The sequence below is a fragment of the Tamandua tetradactyla genome, chromosome 4 (assembly GCF_023851605.1).
Source record: "Tamandua tetradactyla isolate mTamTet1 chromosome 4, mTamTet1.pri, whole genome shotgun sequence".
NCBI lineage: Eukaryota > Metazoa > Chordata > Mammalia > Pilosa > Myrmecophagidae > Tamandua > Tamandua tetradactyla.
This window is the reverse complement of record NC_135330.1, coordinates 155,633,241-155,657,289: the sequence shown is the minus strand read 5'-3', so window position 1 is coordinate 155,657,289 and position 24,049 is coordinate 155,633,241. Positions and strand designations below refer to the sequence as shown.

Genomic DNA, 24,049 nt, shown 5'->3' with positions numbered 1-24,049 from the left:
GGGCCGACCCTCCCCTCCCCCCTGTGCTCTCCTCCGCGCCGTCTTCACCACATTCCCCCCTGGTCAGTAGCGCACGCCCCGGGACCAGCCAGAAGGAGTGGGGCGCGGGGGTGTGCGTGCATCGCCAGCCTTCTTCTTGCAGCGCACGCTGTACATGGTAGTGAGGGGGCGAGCGAAGGTGGCACGGAGCCCCTCGGCTGCTCCCGCGGCGACGCCGGCAGCTGTGACTGAGGCTTCTGCGTGGTCCTCCGCCCCCCGCACCGCGGCGACCACCACGCTGCGAAGCCGCCGCCGCTGCCCCCTGGCTTCGCCTGCCTCCGCCACGACCCCTAATTAGTATTTGAAGGATTCTTGCATTCTCCTGTCGGTTTTATCGCTCCTGGCGTTTGCAGGGCATCGCCAGGGGCTTTTCTCGATCCTTTCCCAGATGCAGCGCACAATCCTCATTATTTGGGACTCTCTGTCTTCGACATCCTTTGGGAGGTCTGGGAGCAGGAACAGCGCTGTTGTGCGCCGGTGGCGTGTCCCGGCGGCCCCGCTGCTCTAAAAAACTAGGAGCAAGTTGAGTCTTCCCTTTCGCGCAGAGGAGGGGGCAGCGCGGTAAGCGACACCGGGGTCTCCGATCCCGCGCGGGCTCAGGGCCCTGTCCCGTGCACTTGTTTATTGTCGCGCCGCTGGTGCGAGCCAAGCTGCAGCAGACATGATGGCCCGTGGCGAAGGGGAAGCTCCGTGACCGATAGATGGCAGGCGAGGGCGACGGCTTCCCTGGGCTCCGCGGCGCAGCCGGAGCCCCCCTTACATGTCACATTCGTGCGAGACGGAGGAGCCTTGGACCATGTGCGTAACACTAGCGTGGGACCTTGCAGTCCTCGGTTTGAGAAAGGGAGGCGTGGAAATAACCCCGACAGTTCCAGGCTTGTTGGTGGTCAGGGACAGCTGACTCCATCCTTGTGCTAATGGTCTGCCTTCCGCCTGCCTTTTAAAATAGTAGAGCCCACGCTGCTGTTTCATGTACATACTGTAAAGAACCCTGGAAGAGGGAGTGGCTCATCCTAGCTACAAAAAAGAGGAGTTTTTTTTTTTTTTTTAAGAATTACGTTTTGTAGGTATGTGTATGTCTCGACAGCACAAGAGAATGTGAACGATTTTCAGAGAAAATGTTTGTGAATACATTTGGTGTGCCCTAAAAAGCTGGAAAACACTAAGTAAATACAGTACCGATAGAGAGCGAGTTTCATGAAGAGTCACCTGCTAAACTCCACTAGCGCCATCTCTACAGTAAGTATTCCTGGTTCTTTACTTGAAACCAGACACCTCCTCCCCAAAAGGGGTCTTCACTTTCATAAGACCTGTTTTCAGTATTTGTAATATAAGACTTGCAATGCATCCCAGATAACAGAAGAAAAGTTGATCGTAATAAGTGGTCAAGTGCAGGCTGAGTGTGCGTTTACCTGTTCCTTTTATAATTAGGTCGTTTTACGATGGAAATATATTTTATCCATTTTATTTTGTAATTGATTTCGTAGTATCTTTTGGGACCGTCTTAAACATCAGTGATATTGTCTCATTATTGTTACTATATGGGATAATACAGTGGTTATAATCTTCTGGTTAAATATATAATTAATATAGATCCTTATATATATATTATATAGCCACAAACATACATCTTTCCATGTTCTCAAGATATATGTTGAATTAGAAGCATTTATAGAGAAGTGGTGGTGAATATTAGTGCGTTCTGTCGTTTTGCAACATTTCTTGGAATTTCCTTTGAATCTGTGGTACATAAATATTTTTAGTTGAGCCATAGTACTTTATTGGGAATCGATTTTGGTTAAGTTTTAGGCGTGTACAAGACAGAGGTAAAATAGTAATCTGTAATGTCTGATAAAGAAAATAAAATCTTATAATAGGAATTCCTGTTAAATTTAGAAACATTTGGCCTAGGAAATAACCACTGGTTGTAGGTACTTCATTTAAACCGACAAAAACAGACTTAACCCACAAAAAGCTTGTTACTGTACTTATTATTTGCTCATTATTTTCTAACAAGAAAAGATTTTAGAAAGTTTATTTTTGAAGTCTCAAAAACTTTTATATTTTCAAAAGGAAAGCGTTAAGGCACTATATTTAAAAAATTGTATATTAATTCCAGCTAGAAACTTTTGGCATATAAATTTTTAGTATTAATGAAGTGTAATTTTCAATGTTGCTAAACTATAGATAAAATTCTGATATAATGGCTTAATCATTTGAACTTCTCAAAATAGTTGAGTATAGCTATTTTACTGCATTATTTTATTACTTTCCTAAACTTTCACAATTGCATTTAATATCAAATGTTCAGTTTATTTTTTGGATTTCTCTTAATTTTAATATGTATTGTCCTAATTAAAACAAAGTGAAATTATTAAACTAAAATTATTAAACACGTGTGCAATTCGTTTAAGTAATTGTTTTGTTAGAAGCACACACATTACTAATATTCTAGTTAACCCTCTTGTGGTTCAAAGGAATACATGAAGAAAACCAGTTGTTATTAACTCACTATTAAGAATGGGCCGAAAAGCCACCATTGCTGTTTACCACTAGGTGTCTCCATAAGCTGCGCTGTAGGAAACTGCATTTTGAGAAAATATTGTGCCAGGAAGAGAACAGAAGACCAGCAGGGTGGGGGGCGGAGTGGGGAGGAACATCATAAAAATAAGGAAAAGGCTCACTTATAAATCTGTAGATTCCTGTTTGCTTCGACTTTTGCTATTGCTGCGTAAAGAAATAAATGAATCAAGCAATAGTGATCAAATGTGAGCGACTTTTATCCATATGAGTGATTTATCTAAGTTGAAATATGTACTATGCAACATACAATCCTATGATGTGGATATAAGCTGCCACACAATACTTAGACTCATGCACATAATTAGATAAATATACTTGTGAAATGGAAGACACTTGAAAATTGCTATATATTTTTGTGAATATATGTTTATTATTATTTGGAATTATTATTTTAGTGCTCATGGACCCTTTGGAGGAATCTTTATGTTAAATGATTTCTTTAAGGATATCATTATATTACATTTGTGTATTATTGTATATTATCTGTAGAATATTAAAATGCTTATTCAAGAGTGAAACATTTGCTTCATGAAGCAATGTAATAAAATAAGGAAATTATTCGGTAATAATATGAGAGGCCACATGATTGACATCACTAGAAATGTAAGGCCAGTATAGCTTACATTTCTCTTGTTAGCCTAATGAAATTTTTGTTAGCATTATGGAATTCTAGTACTAGATATTTTGTGCATTATTTTAAAACTTACTCTTACCACAATAACTGCTAAGAAATCTATAAAATCCAATTTAATATATAATCAATGTTTTACATCTAAATTAGAGGCTATAAGTTTCAAAGTCTTTGATATTTAAAATACATTTGTCACATGTCCCTAAAAGGACAAATTTCTAAAAGAAGAAAAAAAAATTTCTCCTGGATGTAAAAAATGAGCCATCATTTGATCGTTTCTCTATGTAATGGCTAAACTCAACAGCTGTATGGCATATGTTATTGACTTTTTTGAAACATTTGGAATTATGATAATCAAATATATCATGTGGTGATATTTATCAAACCTAAAATAACTAGTTAAACTGACTAATTTTGCTGAGTTTGTTTATTCACCTGAAGATTTAATTAGGTATTTATAGCCTTAAAAATTTTTCTCTCAAAAGTATAATAGAAAGATGGACACAAAATAAATGCTTTTCTTCCTTGACTCTTAGAGTTCCTTGTAAATGCTCTCTCTCATATTATTTTGACATAATTGTAGACTGAAATATATGCTCTTTGGAGAACCAATTAGAAATATCATCTGAAATTTAAAATGCACATATCCTTTGATAATAAACAATTACATTTTCAAAAATTAGCCAAAATAACTGTACCAAAGTACATGTAAATGACAATATGTAAGAGGATAGTTATTGCAACAGATGCATTTGTAAATGACTAGGAATAACTTAAATGTGTGATTAAATGAAAAATAGTACACATCCATCCATACTTTGGAATACTGTTCTACCATTAATAACAGTGTATATTGGAATACTTTTTCAGCCATTATGAAGAGCACAAGTAGCATCACCTATAGACACTGAGAGAAAGAGAGGAGAGGGAGAAAGACTTATGTAAGATGAGTGCTTGGACAAGCACAGCATCTTTCTGGAAGGGTAAATATACTCAAATCTAATAATGGGGATTGCCTCTTGGAAGGAGACTGGAGAGATGAGTAGATGGAGATGTATTTTTCACCATATTCTCTAATTTTCACTATTTGAACATTTTAATTTGCATGCACGTCTCAAAAAAAAAATAAAAGGAAAGATGTGTACTTGGAAAGGAAGAGCATGGTATTTGGAAAATGAAAGGAGTGGTGATAGAGAGCACTTCCCAAATTATTCTTGGAATGTTGTTTGTATAAGAAGCACTGCTATCAATGGAGAGACTGAATATAGTTCTAATTATATGAGTGTAAATTAATTGGTTAAAATGGTTTCTTTTCATAACTCTTACATGGATATTCAATCCTATCTGTCAATAATGAGCTATCTTCCATCACTTTCATTATACAGAACCAGGCTGTGTACTGAGAACTTTAGTTTTTGATGCTGTGCTAGGTGAAAGAAAAGATCAAAATGGTTCCATAGTAAAGATAAACAGTCATACTTGAAATTGTCAGCAGCAGTTCTTTACTGCTATTTGCAGGAAGATAAGTGAGTGTGTGTTCGTGACATAATTTAAACACAAAAACTATTGTCAGAATGTGTTAGAACAAAGCCTGCTGCCATCTGGCTTGTTCTTGCATTGAAATATGTACATTCCACTGGAAAAGAGGCAGCTTTATTATATAGCTAGACTATTTTTTTTATGTACCTTTCTATTAGAGTTATGATTTGTCTTTTGAGACCCAGTGGTTCTTGGTTCTCACATATATCTAGTCATTTTCAGAAAACAAGCCTAAACAGGCATTATATCATATCAATATTTTCTATGCCCTTTCTAGGTTTCCAAAGAAAGACAGCTAATCATTCTAAAATGCAATTTTGTCACAAAAATTTCAGGAAGATTATTGTTTATTGAGAATATCTAAATTGACCAAAGTTTATTCACCTTTGTCAACAGGAATAGTCTACTCAGCAGACCCCCATTATCTCTGCTTCCTCTCAAAATAAGTCAGCCTTTTCTCCAAGCTTTGAGTTGTCCTTTTATGAAAAAAGATTTTTCGCTTTTTTAAACTCTATTTTTCTTCATCAGAAAATCTTTCTTGTGTACTCTAAACAACATTGATGACTTGCTCATCTAAGCATTCTCCTGCATTATCTGATATTTGATATATAATGTTCAGTGTTGCTATTTCTTGCTTAAATTTGATGTCTTCTTCTGGACTAGATCATAATTATTTTTTGGGAAAATAATTTTTTATTAACCTCTAAAATGGCAAGATAAATGAACTCCAGAAATACCTGTACATTTATGATCTTATTCATTCAAAAATATTTATTTAGTACCTATCATGTTCTAGACCCTATTTCTTGTGTCAGATATAAAAATAATTTTTTGGATCCTATCAGGGTAGTTGGATGATTATAGAGACATTGTGACCTTCTGAAAAATTATCTACATATTCCAGTTAAAATAAGTGGAATATAATATACAAAATACTGTTAACTAAATTGTGTACTTGAATAACATTTGCTGCAACTTATGTCATATGTGCCAATCCTCTACATGAGTGTTGCCCAATAGAACTTCTTTGTGATAATGGATATGAGCTCTGTCTGTACTGTTCAGTATTATAACCATCAGCCACCAGCATTTGAAATGTGACTTGTGTGATAGAGATACTAATTTTAATTTTATTTAATTTTAATGCATTTAAATTTAAATATTCACAGATGGCTACCATATTGGGCAGTGGAGTTCAAGAATATAAATTCCTAGAAGACTGAAACTATGTTTCTTGTGCAATTTTTGGGATATCTTGGAAATTCAATCAGCATGAACAGCTGTACTCATAGGAAATGATGATTATTATGACACCCTCAATAAATAAGGATAATTATGATTCATACTTGGCAATGCTCCTGATTTTCATACTGTTGAGGACCTCTACCTAATTCTTTTAAATTGCATTCAGCTGAGGGTCTGTACCATTCTTTTAATGATTTCAAGGCACATTTTACTGGCATTTCAAAATTCCTCATCACACACTTATAAGGAAGGAAAGGTGGAGTATTTTAAATCAATAGCATTCTATTAAGAAGATAAGTGTCTTTTTATGTATGATAAAGTGCTCTGTAAAGTACTTTTCTCTAGATCACAGAAGGAGATGTTAGGAGAGTTCGAAAATAAATTCTTAAATGGTAATTTGCTTCAGGAATTATCTGGAATAGGCTTTTATGCAAAGAAATCTGTCAGTCAGTGATGAAGCTATACTTGCACGCCTGCTTTTCCTCCATTTGAATATCAAAACTCTATTTTGAACCATAGTGCTGCTCAATCAGAGTGGGCAGATTTCGACCAGCAATTTGTAATTATTGAACTTATCGAATACAAATATGACCTCTAATTTTCATGAGGAGCTGGTTAAATCTCAGTTAAAAATCATATTTATAGATTTGCAACCATTTGTAAAAACATGTTAACCTATCCCAGACATAATAAACTGCTACAATTTCTTAAGATTGTTTCAATTTTTAACTTTTTTCTAAAGTATTAGTAAGATAATTGAAATGTATTTCCAAGAGTATACTTCTTACATGGACAAAATTCACATAGCTTTAGAGGGAAGGTTAATTGCTAAGGGTTTGAAGCCCAAAAATAATTAGGAAGCCACCTGATGCAGAGCAGTAGAGTGGTTCTCAGGAGATCTCAACTCCATTCTTGACTCTGGCTTTGTATCAGTTGTGTACTTGCATTTACGAAGACACCTCTGGGTACATCAAACTTCTTTATATATAAAGAAGTTACTGTACTTTCTCTTCAATGGACCAAATGACTACCACACAAGTTAATCTAATAGTAAATATGGAAATGGATTTTCCTTGGAAGAAAAATAATATATAATATTGATCTTAAATTATCAGCATCAAATTATTTATTTAATCCTAAAATTTCAAGTCATTTTCATTTAAACAAACATTGATAACAGAATACTCACTTGTAAATTGTATGCTTCTGTGAAACAGATATGTGGCAGCTCAGTTTTTGTTCAATATTGCATCACATGTTTCTTATCCTGTGATAAAAAACACTCCATCAATCTAATTAAACCTTTATAGTGACACTAGATTCATAGTTATTAGCATATTTCATTGACTTTTATATATCCCTATGAGCAAATAACCAGTTTGGATTTGAATCACCAGTATAAGATACATGTTTCATTTGATAATCAATGTGTGTCCTCAATTGCTGTGTTATATAAGTAATGACTGATATGCAGACAGCCTTTGGTCTAGGGCTACATTGACACTTGAACAATGACACAACTTAGGATATTCACTAGTATATTCAAGATTTATTTATATTTCAAGTACTTCATTTATCATTGTTATGTTAATATATACAAGTTATAATTACCTAACATCATTGTATATTTTGAGAAAGGGAGGCATAAATTAATTTGTCCTAGAGAATATGTCTTTGGTTGTGTTATGATTTCACAGTCATAAGTAACATGCAAAATTTAAACAACCTCTATAAGGCAAAATAAAAGGGAAATGAAATGTATATCCATATATGCATATAATCACCATTTACTATTTTATATAGATTATCTCATTCTTTGATTCAATAATCATAGCAACTTCATAAAGTGTCCTCTTTTCCTTACAGATGAGCAAACTGAGTTTCAGAGTAGTTGATGAAATATCTTACTACTACCACCAGCATGTAACTGATCCAACCTATAATATGAATTACAAGGACATTTATTCTCTGTTTAATTTGCTAGTTCAAATGAGCATTTTTGTACTTTTACCTCAGTTTAAGTGAAAAGTGACAATAGTGATAACAATATTCAGTAATGCACTTCAATAAAAATATTTCTAAGTGATTCATTTCTAGAATGCCATGTTTTTTTGGAGAAAGGCAATGGTGGATAGATTTTCCAAATTATTAACCCATAACAATGCTCTTTTACATATGATAATAATAATAAAACAAAGTAATCATGAACTATACTTACAAATAGACCATCTCTATTTTTATCTGCTTTATGAATATAAAGGACGTCACTAACTGCTAGAAGTTATTGTCATAGTAATACAAATAAATAAGGGTTACTAAAATAATGCTTATTTATATACATACAATATACTTGTTTCCTTAAGTAGAAAATGTCTCTAGTAAAAGTTTTGCTCTGGATCGCTGAACTTTTGACTAATTATTAATTATTATTTTGCATTTAATGAGCCAGAGGTCAAAGCAAGCATTATATAATCCTAATAAATCAAAAATAAAATAGTAAAATTATTCCTTTGAGGAAGAATCACCTTACACCCTCATGTGTACACTTAGAGATACAGTCCCATAGCCCTGTGTAACAGTAAATGCCATATAAATAACTTATAAATGAGAACTTCCAAACATATTTTATAAAGAATTTGTTTTCCAAGAATACATAAATTATATAATTATCTGAATTAAATTTCTAAAGAATTTAACTAAATCACTTTAACTTATGGAAATATTAATCACAAGCCATGAATATCCATTACCAATGACTAAATTTTATTTTATTATCTCTGAATGCTACTGGACATCCATGTCAAATAGTCTAATTTTGTTATAAATGTAACACGACTATCTCCATAAATCTCAAAGAAAATATTTGAGTGTTTGGGTATACCAGTAATTATTCAATGTAAGCATAAACTATCCATGGAATGTTTTGAAATAACTATGCATTTCCAAATATTGAAATTCTAATGTCAAACTCATCATGGACTATCAGTTTACTTATTTACAAATAAGTCTGCTGAAATAAATATGTAGAAAGAATGCAAGTATCCGTCTACCTTAGTAGTTCATGACGTTTGACCACCTTCTCCTAATGTGCACTCCCAGAGCCTGCAGCAGCACTTGAGAATGCATCTTGGAGTTCTTCCAGAAACTCTGAGTCAAAGAGCGATGTCTGCATTCACAAAGAAGCATTCACAGCTGTCAGAAGTTAAATGTCCGTGAGACTCATAGTACAGCTGCAGTCCTTCCAGTACACTGACATTATCTGTGGAAACTAGAATTTGATAACTATTTCTTCCATGGAAAAATGTAACAGAAGAACGCTTCATCTTTGCTTGGCCCATAATAAATAAATACGCATCACACCGCATGGAACATCATTGTCCGACACCATTACTTGGCAGTGTTTTTGTTTCCACTGTTTCTTGCTATAATAAACTATCAGCAATCTTCTTGTAGGCAAACACCTGCACGCACCTGCTTGTAGTGGGTACATGAGGTTGAGGATTACAGAAAACACTGTTTTAACTGAATCTGCAAAGCAGTACTGAGCGGGAATGCATATGGGCATGCATGCAGTTACTGATAAAACACATGCACATGATCAGGTATTTTGTGTTGACATTTATACTTGATAAAGTGAATAGATTGAATTTTCTTCTGAAAATTATAATGTAGCTGAGCAGATTAATATAAAAGCAAGCTACATTTGGAAATAAAGTTTTCAATTTGGGATGTTCTGTCCCATTTTATTATCAGGTGTTTTATTATCAGATGCTTTCTAGACAAGTGATTGCTATGTTGAAATGTTTAGCCATATCCCCTGTACCTTCAAATAGAACTAGAAATTCATTTGGACTTTAAATTAATTTTTTAAAAGCTTCGTGTTTATTTTGAAAATAACTGAAAATTTAAAACAAGATTATAAATCTGTCTTTCTATAACAGTTTAGGTCAGTTCCAAATGGAGGTAAGTGGATTAGCTCAACTCTGAATAACTATTCAACTTTATGATTGAATGAAGGAACACATTTGAACTTATTTTTTAATTGTTGGATCACATAACAGATCAATAGCCCCTAAACATAGAGTTCTGGTTCCTAAAGTCTAATGATTTATTCAAGATGTACTTTAGAGGAGACTTTTTGTTATTACATTTAAAAATAAAATACTATTAGAAAATTTTTCTAATGTAGTTTAGAAGTGGTACGATTCTTAGATATCATGGAGTGCCATACCCTAAATTAAAGGACTCAAACAGTGTATGTTTTTTTTTTTTTTTTCACACGGGTGGACACTGGGAAACGGACCCAGGTCTCCGGCATGGCAGGTGAGAATTCTCACTCTGAGTTTACCATCACACCTCCCTCAAACAGTGTAAATGTTTTAACCACAATACACAACTAGTTATTGGAGAATGTGGACAGGTGTTCTAGTTTTCTCACTCCTTAGTCAGTGGACATTATTCTGAACAGTGTATAACTAAGTTTACTTGATAACTACGTTACCCTGAAAAACACAGTAATAAAAATGAAACACTACCACAGGCACCATGTAATTTTTGGTAGAATTCTAGGTCATTTGCCTAAGACCCTAAGGTCTAAATGGATGATCATACTGAAGTCTGCTTGGTTTATTGAAAATTTTCATTTAAAAAGATGAGCAATAAATTAACTGTTGAGAGATAATTGTGTGTTCACTGACAGAGAAAAAGTCAAGCCAATGAGTTGCTTGACTTTAGGAGAATAAAGTTCCTGTGATGATAGTGTCAATATTTTGTGACTGGATTTACAAATTAATTTATATCTGTTAGGGCATACATAAGGTATGCCTATTTATTTCAAGAAATTTGCATTTGTACATATTCGGTAACAAATTATTTACTATTAGAGATCTATATTTTGGGTTTTTGTGAGATTTGATGATATTTTTAACAGAAAACAACTAAAATGCAGAATAATTTTTCTAAATAGTCTTTGTGAGAGATATTTTTACATAAGGAGGTTTAATAAAAGTCTGAAGTATATAGTACTATTTTACCCCAAATCATTGCTTAGGAAAAAAAATATTTATTTACACAAGGAAATATGTTTTCATAGAATTTCCTATCTAAAAGTGTTTTATCAAAATATATTAATTTAAAGTTTGCAGCATTATAAACATGAGGACTTTTTAATTTTAGTTCCTGCTGATTCCTGTGGTGGGCTTTTACACAGTACAGTGATTAAAAGTAGATGTTTAGATAAAAATCCCCAAGTGTCCCTTTTCTTTCTTTGCCTCTTAGAATCTGTTTAAAATATTGGTTAGTTTATTTAGATCAGTGCCTCTGTTTCCTCATCCATAATAACACGTGTATAATAATAACACCTACATTTGTTGTGAGGATTAGCTAGAGAATATCCAACCAAAATACTTAGCACATTTCCTAGTACCTAATATGCACTAAATAAGAACTGGCCACTATTATTACTTTGCTTTCATATTAACAATTGTTAAAGGCAAACAATTGAAGAAGGCCACATAAGATTGCAGCAGAGTTTTCTCCAAAGTAGACATTATTCAAGACAAATTGCATTCATTATCACTGATTCTGATTATAGATTTATAGTACCAATGGTCCGCTGTAAGGTTAAGGAGTTGCTAGCTTGCACAATTCACAAGCTCTTTTTGGCTATTGGAATAAGAAAATGGGAGTAATTCCAAGACAGCACTTCCTAGTGATGAGTTTAATGAAATATATGCATGCACTTTGTTTTAAAAGATCTAGAGGACAGGCTAGAGGAGAAACCATGCTGTTTTAGTTTCCTAGGCTGCTTAAAGCATGCACCATGAAATATTTCGGCTTGAACAATGGGATTTTATTAGCTTACTGTTTTGAGGCTGAGAAAATGTTGAAATAAAGGTATCATCAAGGCAATGCTTTCTTCTCGAAGACCAGCTGCTGAAAGTCTCTGACACATGGTAAGGCACATGGCTGTGTCTGCTAGTTTCTCTCTTCTCTTCCAAGTTTTGTTGATTTCAGCTTCTTGCTTCCAAGGGGTTCTCTCTCTCTCTCTCTCTCTCCACCCTCCTCCCCCCGTCAATCCATTTACAAAGGACTCCAATAAAAGGATTAAGTCCCACCCTTGAATGAGGTGGATCTCACCTTAAATGAAATAGCCTCATCAAAATATCCTCCTTATAATGGGGTTATGTCCACAAGAGTGGATTAGATTTAAAAACATGCTTTTCTGGGGTATGTATAGCTTCAAACTATGACATATGCTTTCATATCTGGAGTTTCCAATGTTATAAATAATGAAAATTGGAGAGAGAATAAATGGGAAATTAAGTCAGGTTTGAATGTGTAGCATCTTTTATACACCAAAGAAAAATTATAAAGCAATAATTGTCTTCATGATGAATATCTCAATGGTATATCTTTAAAATAAGTCTGTAGCGTAATAGTCAATATTTAACTGAATGTAAATGCCGGTTTTCTGGAGAAAGTACAGGAAAATCAATTTAAGCTATAGTTTTAGTTCATTATTTAGTTCATAACATATAGAATACTATATGTATGTGCCATTAATTCAAATTATTGCCCTGCTCTATTATGTATTAATTTTGACGAATTTATTGTAAATTATAAAAACATTCTTATTTTTTGTGCCTTTTAAAAATTTAATTTACTTTTGCTTGCATGCGTTGAATGTTTCTGTAGTCCCTGATATCATATTTTAAACATGCGAAATTAGTAACTTTGAACTCTTTGTTATTTAACATTTTTATTTTCGTAAATGTCCCTGTTAAAGAAAATCTGAATTCAAAGCTATCATCTGGAAGTCACATATATTATAATGGCTTGTTTCTTTTTAAAGAATGTAGTTTGACTATGGGCATTTTGTTTGAATCCACAAAGATTAATGTTGGTGCAATTGACTTACAGTTACTACTTTGCACATGACAATAAGTTGTATAACTTTGCTCTCATAGCTATGGAGATGGATGGCCTAGTTTTTATCAACACACACACACACACACACAATTAAATAGAGAGTATGTGAAAATAAGAACTGTATATACCATCTGTGGAATAACCAATTTTGAATTATCAAAACATAATTAAATGCACTCTTTATGAATACCATACTGGAAAAAATATATTTTTCCCATCAATTTCAAATGACATTTACATGTATGAAAATAGATTCTTCATGTGCTCTCACTAATCTATAATTTCCTTGTTGTTAACAACTATGCTGTGCTAATATTTGTATTTCCTAATATCTAGTTGATTTGTTGACTGATAATAACAATTATTAGTGTATCCAAATGCTGGTAAATACACTCTTCTTTTTTTGGGAGAATACTGAACAATTCAGATTTCACTGCATTTTAGGTATTTCAGTTTTTATAAAATGTTTTCATTGCATTAATTATGTATACCGAGGTCATGCATTAGAGCATTACTCAGATGCCATGGTTAGACACAGTCCTGAGATGTGTTTTATATACCCCTTGTCATTTAAAAAAAAAACAACAGGATGGAAGGATTTGAATTGTTTGTCCTTATTTTGCTTTTTAAATTTCATTCCCTACCCACTCAAATACATTGTTAGCGAATGCACAGCAGCACAATTCTTAGAGCTTGAGCATACTGACAAAGAGGAGACTGGGGGTCACAGTAGCTGTAGCTTCTGGGATCCAAAACCTCCTACAATAACCCAGAGAGCTCCTGCCAGAAGAAACCCTTATAGAACTATATAGCAAGTAAGTCCTTATTGATTGACTAGGAGGGTTGGGACTGAACATTAAAGCATCTCTTTTCTAGCTTAGAAGACCACAGGAATCTTCTGCAGGCTGTTAGAATAATTATTCCAGATGCTCTTCCTTGTCTACCAAGAGCATTGGGTGACTCTGGAGTTACTGAATTTACAGTGTAAAGTTTTAGGATACTCTGTTGATTTTTTAAAAAAATAAAACACTGTGCAAAGCCTTTCTTGTTTGTTTGTTTTAGAACTCTTCCAATTGTGTGATACAAAACAAGAGCTGGATGTCTGCCAAAATATGCAGACTATATAAAGAAATTTGCACTTTAAGAGGAAGCATAGTTGGTAGGAAAATGTATTATTATTATATTTAAACAACTTATAGCACTCATAGTAACAAAAAGTTACACAGGTCCTAGCCCCAATCAAGAAGGCAAAGTACAAGTTTTAGGGCTCCATTTCTCCACAGAATCTTTGAACAGCCTAAATCTGGCAGAAACATCTTTCTCAAAGCTCCAGAAGACAATTAAAGGATTTCAGTAATAGGACAAGCATTGAATTAAGAAAAGGCAGATTAAAAAATGTATGCTCTTGTGGCACCCTGGTTGACCCCTCGTCTATTCCCTCACCAGCTCCATGCAGAACTGGCCTATGCTATGAAGAAACACTTTCCTATGCTACAAGGGGCATTTGTACCATGTAAATAGGGGAACCCCTAGTGCCACATGCACATGCCAAATATATGATGCATGTGTAGAAAGGATCCTAGTGGCCCTATATTTTGGCCTTGAGCTATTCTTTAAACTCACTGTATGGAAAAGCTCTGAAGGAAAACATTCATACAGCTCAATGTGCAAAGACAGGGAAAGGTGTTTTCTTTTTCCTTTTCCTTTTTCTTTTTTTTTTAGCTCTAGGCAGTCAAGGAAACACTGCCATAATCCTACCCAGATAGAAGCCATAGGAGTAGATGCATTAGAATCTAAACTCAGCAGTAACACATCAAATTATCAAAATGTCCAAGTTTAAACAAAAAGATTACAAAACATACAAAGAAGTTCAAAGTGAAATCCCAGGCAAGGGAAATTAACTCATTAGAAACTGTCAGTGAGGAGGACCAGATCTGGGATATACAAGACAAAAACTTTTCAGAAATGTTCTTAAAATAAGCTCAAAGAGCCAAAGAAAAACATGAATAAAAAACTAAAGGAAATTAGGAAAGAATCAGTGAATACGAATAGAATTTTAATAGTGATGGAAATTATGAAAAGAAGCTAACAGAGCTAAACACTATGAAGTTAAAAATTCCCTAGTAGTGTTCAATTGTAGATTAAAGCAGGCAGAAGAAGGAATCAGTGAACTTGAAGATAAGATCATTGACACCATCCTGTTTGAGGAGTAGAAAGAAGGAAGACCAAAGAAAATTTAATAGAGCCTGAAGAACTTTTGAGATAGCATCAAGCATGTCTCTATCAACATTTGTGGGAGTCCTAGAATGTTCAAGGGATTAATGACTGAAAACTTCCCAAATTTAATGAAAGAAATCCAAAATGCTCCAGGAACTCCAGACAGGATAAACCAAAATAGACTCACACTGTGAAATATAATCAAATTGTGGAATGAATACTAATGATAAAGAGAGAGTTTGGAAAACTAAAAGAGAGAAGCAATGTTTTACTTACAAGGGAAGCTCAATGAGATTAATTACAGGATTCTCATTGGAAACCTTTGAGACAAGAAGGCAGTGGGATGGCATATTTAAAGTGCTGGAAGCAAAAGTGTGCCTGCCAATAATTCTACATCTGAAAAGACTACTTTTCCAAAATGAGAGAGCAATTAAGACATTCCCAGTTAAGGAAAGCTGAGGGAGTTTGTCACCACTGGACTGGCCCTATAGGAAATGCTAAGGAGAGTTCTGCAAGTTGGAAGGCAAGGACAATAGACAACAGATTGAGGCTGCAAGAAGAAATAAAGCTCTCCTGTAAGGGTTATGACATGGATGAATATAAATGCCTCTACTATTTTATTTTTGGTTTTTAATTTCATTTTTTCCTTACTACAGGAACTAAAAGGCAAATGCGCAAAGTTAATACTCAGTGGTTTGAGACTTATAAAATACAAACATGCATTGTAACATAAACTACGTTAAGGTGGGGTATAGAGAATTATAGGAATATGGTTTGCATATTATATGGCAGTTAATTTGGTTTCAGATCCAATGATATTTTTATAGATTTAAGAAGTTAAATTCAAGCCCCATGGTAACTACAATGAAACTATCAGAAAATATGCAAGGTCATTGAGATAGAAAGTATAGTATAGGTTGCCAGGGGTGGAGGGCAGGGAGAATAGGCTGTTAATGAATAATGGACATATGTTTCCTGTTTGGGGTGTTGGAAAGTTTTCAGTAGTGGAAGGTGTGAGGGTACCATAATATTATTAATGTGATTAATTCTACTGACTGATATGCTTGAGAGTGGTGGAGATGGAAGAGTTTATGTTATATCTATGTTCTCACAATCGAAGAGAAAGAAAAAGAAAAGAAAGGAAAGGAAAAGAAAAGAATGCTCTTAGGAAATATTCATGGCAGTATTTAGTGTTCAAACAACATGATGTATACAGGTTGCACTCACGTGTTCAGAAGATGGATTGACAGATAGACAAACAGATATATAGATGGATAGATGGAAGGAGTGGCAAATGTGGCAAAATATTAGAATTCGAAGATCTGGGGGAATAGGGATATGCTGGAGTTCTCTGTATGGGGCTTGGATTATTTTACTTTTGTGTAAAAGGTAATACAGAATTAATAGCAATAGTTGTTATAAAAGAAGTATAAAAATTTATTTTTTTATATAACAAAAGTATAAATTTTGTTAAATTCACTGGACAGATTTAAGAAATGATAAGAAATAGTTGATTAAGTAATAATAAATATTTAATATTTGTAACCTGATATGGGATTAGTGAATATGCACTGCCTGAACTAGGAGAGTAAATATTTTGGAAATTTTGCTTTTTGCCTCATTTGATTTTAATATAAAGCTCTTAGGCTTATTCTCAAAACCTCGTAGTTAACCTTAACTTGAGCTCATGTCTTACAGTTGCTATTGAGGGTGATACAATAACTTTTCCTAGCACTCAGTGACACTTGATGTTTCTCTCAAATGTAAATTTCCATAGCCTTATTATTAATTCTTCCTATTCTGGTCTATTTTTCCATCATTTTCTATTGCTAATAATTGTTTAATTATTTCATTTCTTCAATATAAATATTAAGTGGTTAAGTCATTCCCTTATCTTCATAAATTATGCATTATGTTAATAATATAAGCAGATTTTATTTCAAATTACTCATGAGAACAATTTCAAATATATAATCAATGGTTCATATGCTATTTTTTGTGATTATGTTTTATCTGACCTTTGATGTAAATTAATTAAAAATGTGCAAATATTTAATGTTAATTTTATTTGTCATTATGCACATCTTTGTCAGATGACTTTAGATGTTTTCCATGTTGGATGCTTGGAAATATATACTGGTAGCATGTGTTCACAAGTTTTACTTGGGAAATGAATGAAAACCTTTTATACTAGTCTTATCTATGAGTCTTTCAAATTTTTCATATCTACTTTATCAAGTAGCACTGCTTATGTGCATTAATATTTACAAAAATTAATTTCTCTAACTCACTTAAACATTTATCAAACACTTACTAATCCCTTAGCATGAGTTAGGTCCTTTGTCAATTATGAAAAACAAATAGACCTACCAAGTATAAGAACTCTCCTCCAGGGAGTTCATATCCTGTTGGAGAGAAATATAAAATGTAGTGAATTATGTACTCATAGTTCAACTAATATAGAAAAGATACTGATCTTGAAAAGCTTATGAGTCAAAAGTATAACTTAAGTAGACTTCCTCTAATGATTATAAAATGCCTTCTAATATTTTAAAAGAATTATAACATGAGCATGCTTGTGTGTGTGAGAGAGAGAGAGGCAGAGAAAGGAGTGGGGAGAAAGCACATGAGAGAGAGTGTGCATGCATGCACAAAAGAATATGCTAAAATCAGAAAGTGTGATAATTAATATGAATCCTTAATTTTCCTGGCTTTCAACAGAAGAAAAATAATTAAATCAGAAAACCATCCCCTAGAAAATTTATGACAACAGTATATGTTTCTTTAAATTTAGAATATGAAACAAAATATCAAACTGATTAAACATCAATTCTATTAATTTGCAGTTATTACGTTGTGAATGTTATCTATTAGATAAAATTTTAAATATTTGCTTTTCAATGCACTACTTTTTAGGAGCAATATATTTGTTTTTTTCTGAAACAACATTTACTGAATGACTTGTTGGTTCTTAAATTCACAATTTATTCAGAAGAGAAAATAAGGGATTTCCTTAATCAGTATAATCAGGCAGTTCAATCACCAGAAATCCTTTAGCTTTTGAGGAATGCTATGAAAAGTGATGTTCAATTTTGTTCAGTAGACAGGTAGTAAGATTCCAGAAAGTGAGGGAAAATAAAGGATTAACTTTACACTCTTTTTCATGGCAATACATGATAGAAGAAAAGAACAAAAATGATAATTCTGCTGTGAATGCAATTAAGACAGGAGATATTTCTACTATAGTATTAATATGGGTTGGGAGAAATTTTCATATTTCTCATGTTTCACATATTTATATGTGCTCTGTGGAAAGTTATGAGTGTAAACAATATGATTTAAAAATGGATATGCAAATATGAAATTTTTGATCTGGATAAACAATTTGGATATATACCTTGGATACAATGGATTTTTCTAGGAATTGCTCAAATACTGTACCGTTCCTATATTCTGCTATAAAATAATGCAAAATAAATTCAGTGATGGGGATAGCTTAGAAAATGTGAGCTGTTACTTTTAACAAGTTTGGAAAATCTAGGATGAAATGTATAGTGAGAGCATCAAGGAATGAGCCAGTTGTTGGTTATGCATGTGCTTATAAATCACCATTCTGGAAAGGACAGAGTTTTTAGCTTGCATTTTAAGTTAATTTTTCATTTAATCCTTAGGAAACATAATTTATTGACAATACACTAAATTATTTTCCACGACTAATTTAAATTGAAAATAGTATAGAAGTCCATCAGGAAATGTTCAAAGTCATCTTTGGATGACAGCTGAGAAGGAAAACAGTGTAAATAAGGATTATGAGAAATACAGACGGAAGACAGAGAAATTCATAATGAGACAGCAAAGATATCCCTTTCTGCCACTCCCTTTTCTGTATTTCACCAAAGCAAAGAAGAATTGATGTTTGCTCTTGCTTGACTTTAAAAGAAAGTGTCAATAGCACTTTTTACACAACTTTATAACAATAGTCACCTGGCTGACAGTGATAAGACACCATAAACTGTAAAACCCCTAGTTCCCAGATACAAAAAAAAAAAAAAATGCAACTTAGAAATGATAAAGATATATAGGAATATAGTGGTAAGTAGAATCAATGTTAGAAATTAATTGATAATTAAGTCTCTGAGGGAAAGGCTTCAATTTCCAAGCTTTAAGTCGAGGATCAGCTTCCCTGGGATGATTTTCTCTTACCCCTCTATGATTTTTACATCTGCTTTTAAAAAAATTTTTTTTTGTGATACAGAAACTGTGAATACTTCTGCATACACTTATTACACCAGGGCATAATGGTTGATTTATTTATCTTAAGGTCTTATTGTAGTATAAGGCCTTTGTATTTTAAAATTTAATAAAAACAGTGTCCCTAAAGTCAAGTATAATATACAAGTAGATTAAGATAAAAGATAAACAAATAATTGTTGGACAAATAACTAGATAAAATAGTGAACAAACTATATTTTTTAGTTTGTAAGTTAAGTATTTTGATCACCATGTTAAAAAAGAAAAAACTACAGGCTTAGGAATGTTGAATAATTTGCTCAATAATGGGGCCAGGAGTCAACCTAGTTGTTCCTCTATATTCTAATCCAAAAGCTCTCTCTGTTGTTAAAACATAATTATTTCTTAATTATATTGTGGTTTCCTCCTGCTAATTAGATGACACATCAGATTTTGGTTTAGGAATAAGTCATAGTAGGGAAGAAACATTTCGAGACTTAATGTTTTGGTAAATTAAGTCAAGTGAGAATGTTGGACAATTATGTCCACATTAGCCATGGAAATGAACCTGGACATGCACAGTCTAAAATGGATGGCTCTTTAGAGGTTACTTACAATGGATTCTATCACATGGGGCTTATTTCAGATTATATTTTGGGTCTAAAAATCAGGTATTCAAATATATTCAAAAATATAAATTACAGGAGGAGAAAGTGAATAATTTTGCTTTCACAATAGGTTTCATATAAATTATGAACATTTTCCATTATAAATAAAACATGAAGGTATACCCTGTATAGTGTTTTGACATTTGCCTCGTTTTCCTTTCAGTAATTAGTTATTATATGTTCAGTTATACTAATTAGTAATTAGTATATATATGTATTCAATAATATATTTTCCAAAATGGAAATAATCTAGTCTTACCATATTAACAATAATATAAATATCTAAAAAACCCTGTAAAATGGCATTAGAAACATGTTTCAGAAAAAGTGACATTTAATTAGCTTTTATAATTATATATATATAGTATGCAGATTGTGAAAATTAAATAAAGCAATATTTTCCCCAAATTTGAAAAAAAGTTATAACCACAGAAAAAAGTGTAATCAACAAGACAAGTATTTGGAACCACTGGTATATTTTTTATTATCAGTGCTATATATTGATCCACAGTTTTTCTATTTTATTACATCTGAGAAATCATATCAAGGAGAACAGTACAAATAAATTTCTTACTGATCTAAATTAGGAAAAACATAACAATTTTCATGGATTTTTGAGCAAAAGTAAAACTTTACACATTAATTATTTTATTCAGTAGTTTTTCATTTTCCTCTGTAAAATGTTTCTGGAAACTCTGGCAGGTTTTAAGTAATAAAAATCAAATCAAGTTTGCATTTCTGTACAAGTAAATATCTAGGCCTCTTGTGAATGCCATAAATTTTTATTGAATGAATGTGAGTGAAAGAATGTGACCTTTACCTGTTTTAGTTTAGTACAAACTTATGGTTACAATTCATTTCTTGAAGTAATGTTAATACTAAATTTCACCAGTTATGTACTCAAGGCAGGAAAATGTTCTTTGAATGTTTTCAGAGGAGTAAATTAAAAATAAGCAGATTGACCAAGGGAAAAATAAACTAGATATTTAAAAAAGGCTTGTTCAATATATGATGACAGGAAGCACTGAAAATGCTGAATACTTATATGAATTCTTTTTTTTCTTTGTGTCAGAGGAACTTGCATTTTAGGTGATAAGTTTTAACATATGTACAGTGGATTCATCAATTAATAAGTTAGGTTGAAAATTTTAAACGCACCTATATAGCTCATGGTCCTTTTTTTTTTTTTTTTTATCTAAACCTTACCCACCCATTCAATCACCAAAGTTATTGAGGTATCAAGATATTTCCTTTTTCCAGCTGGGCAAGATGGTGGCATAGTGAGCTGTGGAACTTAGTTTGTCCCAGAGCAGCTAATAAATAGGCAGGAACAGTACAGAAGCAGTGATGGGGTAACACAGTGAATGGATACACAGTGTACACTAATCTGGACCAGGTGGAACAGCTGAGATCACACACAGTACTGTAAGTCTCCCAAGCCATGGACACCTGTGCCCATTCCCCACAGGTATGGCATGCTGGTTCCCTGAGGGGAAAAGAAACAGACTTTACTAGTAGCAAGGGTTTAGTTCAACCGAGCTCCAATTGCAGAATTAATTAACAAATTCTGTCTGCAGAAAACTGGCCCCCAGCACAGATAAACCTAGAATAAGAACTAAAGAACTAGGAGATTTTGCCTAGGCAGAGAGGGGGCAGGGCTCATGGGGAAAAAATTATTCTTTCTGAGTTGGACAAAACAAAATACTGGAAAAGGGCAGATCCCAAGAAAGAGGTGAATATAGACCCTGGAGATACATTGAGCATATACCAACTTGAGTTCTTGCTTAGCAAACTGAAGAATCAGGGTACTGCCTCTGAAAAGGATTTTTTTTTTTTTTTTTTTTTACTTCTTAACAGCTCATTGGATAGAACAGCAAACACTGTCAGGCTCCAGTGCTGCTCCAGACAAGGGTGGAACTAAGGCATGTCCAGAAGACAAAGGAACTAGTCAATTGTAAGGGATTAATTTCATAAAGGGTTTCTATTCCCCAAGGAAAGGTGAGTGGGGCCCAGCTCAAGTGGAATCACTCCTTCAAGGAATTTAGTCCCCAGGGGCTGGAAAAAAAAAGTAATCAAAGCCCATCTGCTACCTCACCTCTGCCTCAACTACACCCCTAGCAGGGAGAGTCTGCTGAAATTAAAAGCACTGTTACTGCATCACTTTATATTCACTTAACCTGTGGGAAGACAAGCACCACATGCTTGGCAAGATAGGAAAAGGACAGAGTCTAAATGCATCATAGGAAATTCTGAAAACCTGCTGGATCTTACATCAGGGAAAGCTGTTACTAGTTACTCTTCCTGAGATGTGGGCCTGGGGAAATCTGACTTGGGTCTATAATACCTGAGGAGAACCTCTTAAAAAAAAAAAAAAAAAAAAAAAGGTCTCCATATAGGAAGGGCAAGAAACATAAAAACCAGAACTGAAAAATTCTAATCAGTTTAACAGAACCTATGCTAAAGATCTAGAAAAGTTGAACTGAATGTCAAAGAACAGATGGAGAACAAAGCCATCTAGCAACAAAAGGTAAAAGAATGAAAACAACCTCCAGAACAAACTAATTAAGGAAATCAAATGCCTGGGTGCCAGCAAAAACAACATCCGTACTAGGAAAATTGAAGCTGTGGCTCAGTCAATGGAATAAACCAACACTTCAAGTGAGATATAGAAGTTGAAACAACTAATTCAGGATGTTCAAACATACATGCAAACTCTCATCAAAAATCAGATCAACAAGTTGAGGGAGGATATAAAGAAGACATTGGGTAAGCACAAGAAGAACTCAAAAGTTTGAAAAAACAAATCACAGAATTTTGGGAATTAAAGGCACCATAGAGAGAAAAAAAAAACAATGGAAACCCTAAACAATAGGTATGAAGAGGCAGAAGAAAGAATTAGTGAACTAAAGGACTGGATATCTGAATTTGACATGAAAAAGAAAATATAAGGAAAGGAATGGAAAAGTATGAGTGGGTCTCAGGGAATTGAATGACAACATGAGGTGAATGAATATACATTTTGTGAGTGTGCCAGGAGGAGAAGAGAAGGGAAAAGAAGGAAAAAGACTAATGGAGAAAATTATCACTGAAAATTTCCCATCTCTTATGGAAGACATAAAATTACAGATCCACGATGTGCAGCATACCCCAAACAGAATAGAAATAGACATACTCCAACCCTTACTAATCAGATTGTTGAATGTCAAAGATAAAGAGAGAGTTTTGAAAGCAGCAAGAGAAAAGCAATCATTCACATAAAAGGGAAGCTCAATAAAACTATGCCTGGATTTTTCAGCAGAAACCATGGAGGTGGGTGACATAATATAGTTAAGATTCTGGAAGAGAAAAGCTGCCCACCAAGAAATCTGTACCCGGAAAAACTGCCCTTCCAAAATGAGGGGAAGAATAAAATATTTTCAGACAAACAATCACAGAGAGAACTTGTGGCTAAGAAACAAGCTCTATGAGAAATACTAAAGGGAGCACAACAGGTAGCTAGGAAAAGATGGGAGAAAGAGGTCTGGACAAAAGTGTCAAAATGAAGGCTATCGATATAGGTAAAAAGAGAAAAAACAGTAGATGCCATATAAAGTCCAAAAAACACAATGGTAGAAGAAAATACTGCCTTTAAAGTAGTAACATTAAATATTAATGAGTTAAACCCCCAATCAAAAGATACAGACTGGCGGATGGATTTTAAAAGCAGACCCATCTTTATGCTGTCTATAGAAGACTCACTTTTGACTCAAGGGCAAAAACAGGTTGAAAGTGAAAGGTTGGGAAAACATATTTCATTCAAACAACAACCGAAAAAGAGCAGGGGTAGCTGTACTAATAACCAACAAATTAGGCTTCAAATGTAAAGCTGCTAAAAGAGACAACAAAGGACAATAGGTTTTAATAAAAGGAATAATTCAACAAAAGACATAATAATCATAAATATTTATGCACCAGACCAGATTGTTTC

General features: G+C 33.7%; 1 protein-coding gene and 1 long non-coding RNA gene across 2 annotated transcripts in view; one reads left to right on the top strand and one right to left on the bottom strand.

Moving 5' to 3' along the window:
• SLITRK5 (SLIT and NTRK like family member 5) overlaps positions 1 to 24,049 on the bottom strand; it is a 99,465-nt gene that overhangs the window by 18,476 nt on the left and 56,940 nt on the right. The window contains exons 2-3 of the transcript XR_013174654.1: positions 9,088 to 9,229; positions 7,227 to 7,304 (exon numbers count right to left, since the gene is read on the bottom strand). The gene's annotated coding sequence lies outside the window, so the exon portion shown is untranslated. The remainder of the gene's footprint in view (positions 1 to 7,226; positions 7,305 to 9,087; positions 9,230 to 24,049) is intronic.
• The window catches only part of LOC143681462 (uncharacterized), a 251,236-nt gene continuing 228,204 nt past the window's right edge, over positions 1,018 to 24,049 (top strand). The window contains exon 1 of the long non-coding RNA XR_013174655.1: positions 1,018 to 1,278. This is a non-coding gene — a long non-coding RNA (uncharacterized LOC143681462). The remainder of the gene's footprint in view (positions 1,279 to 24,049) is intronic.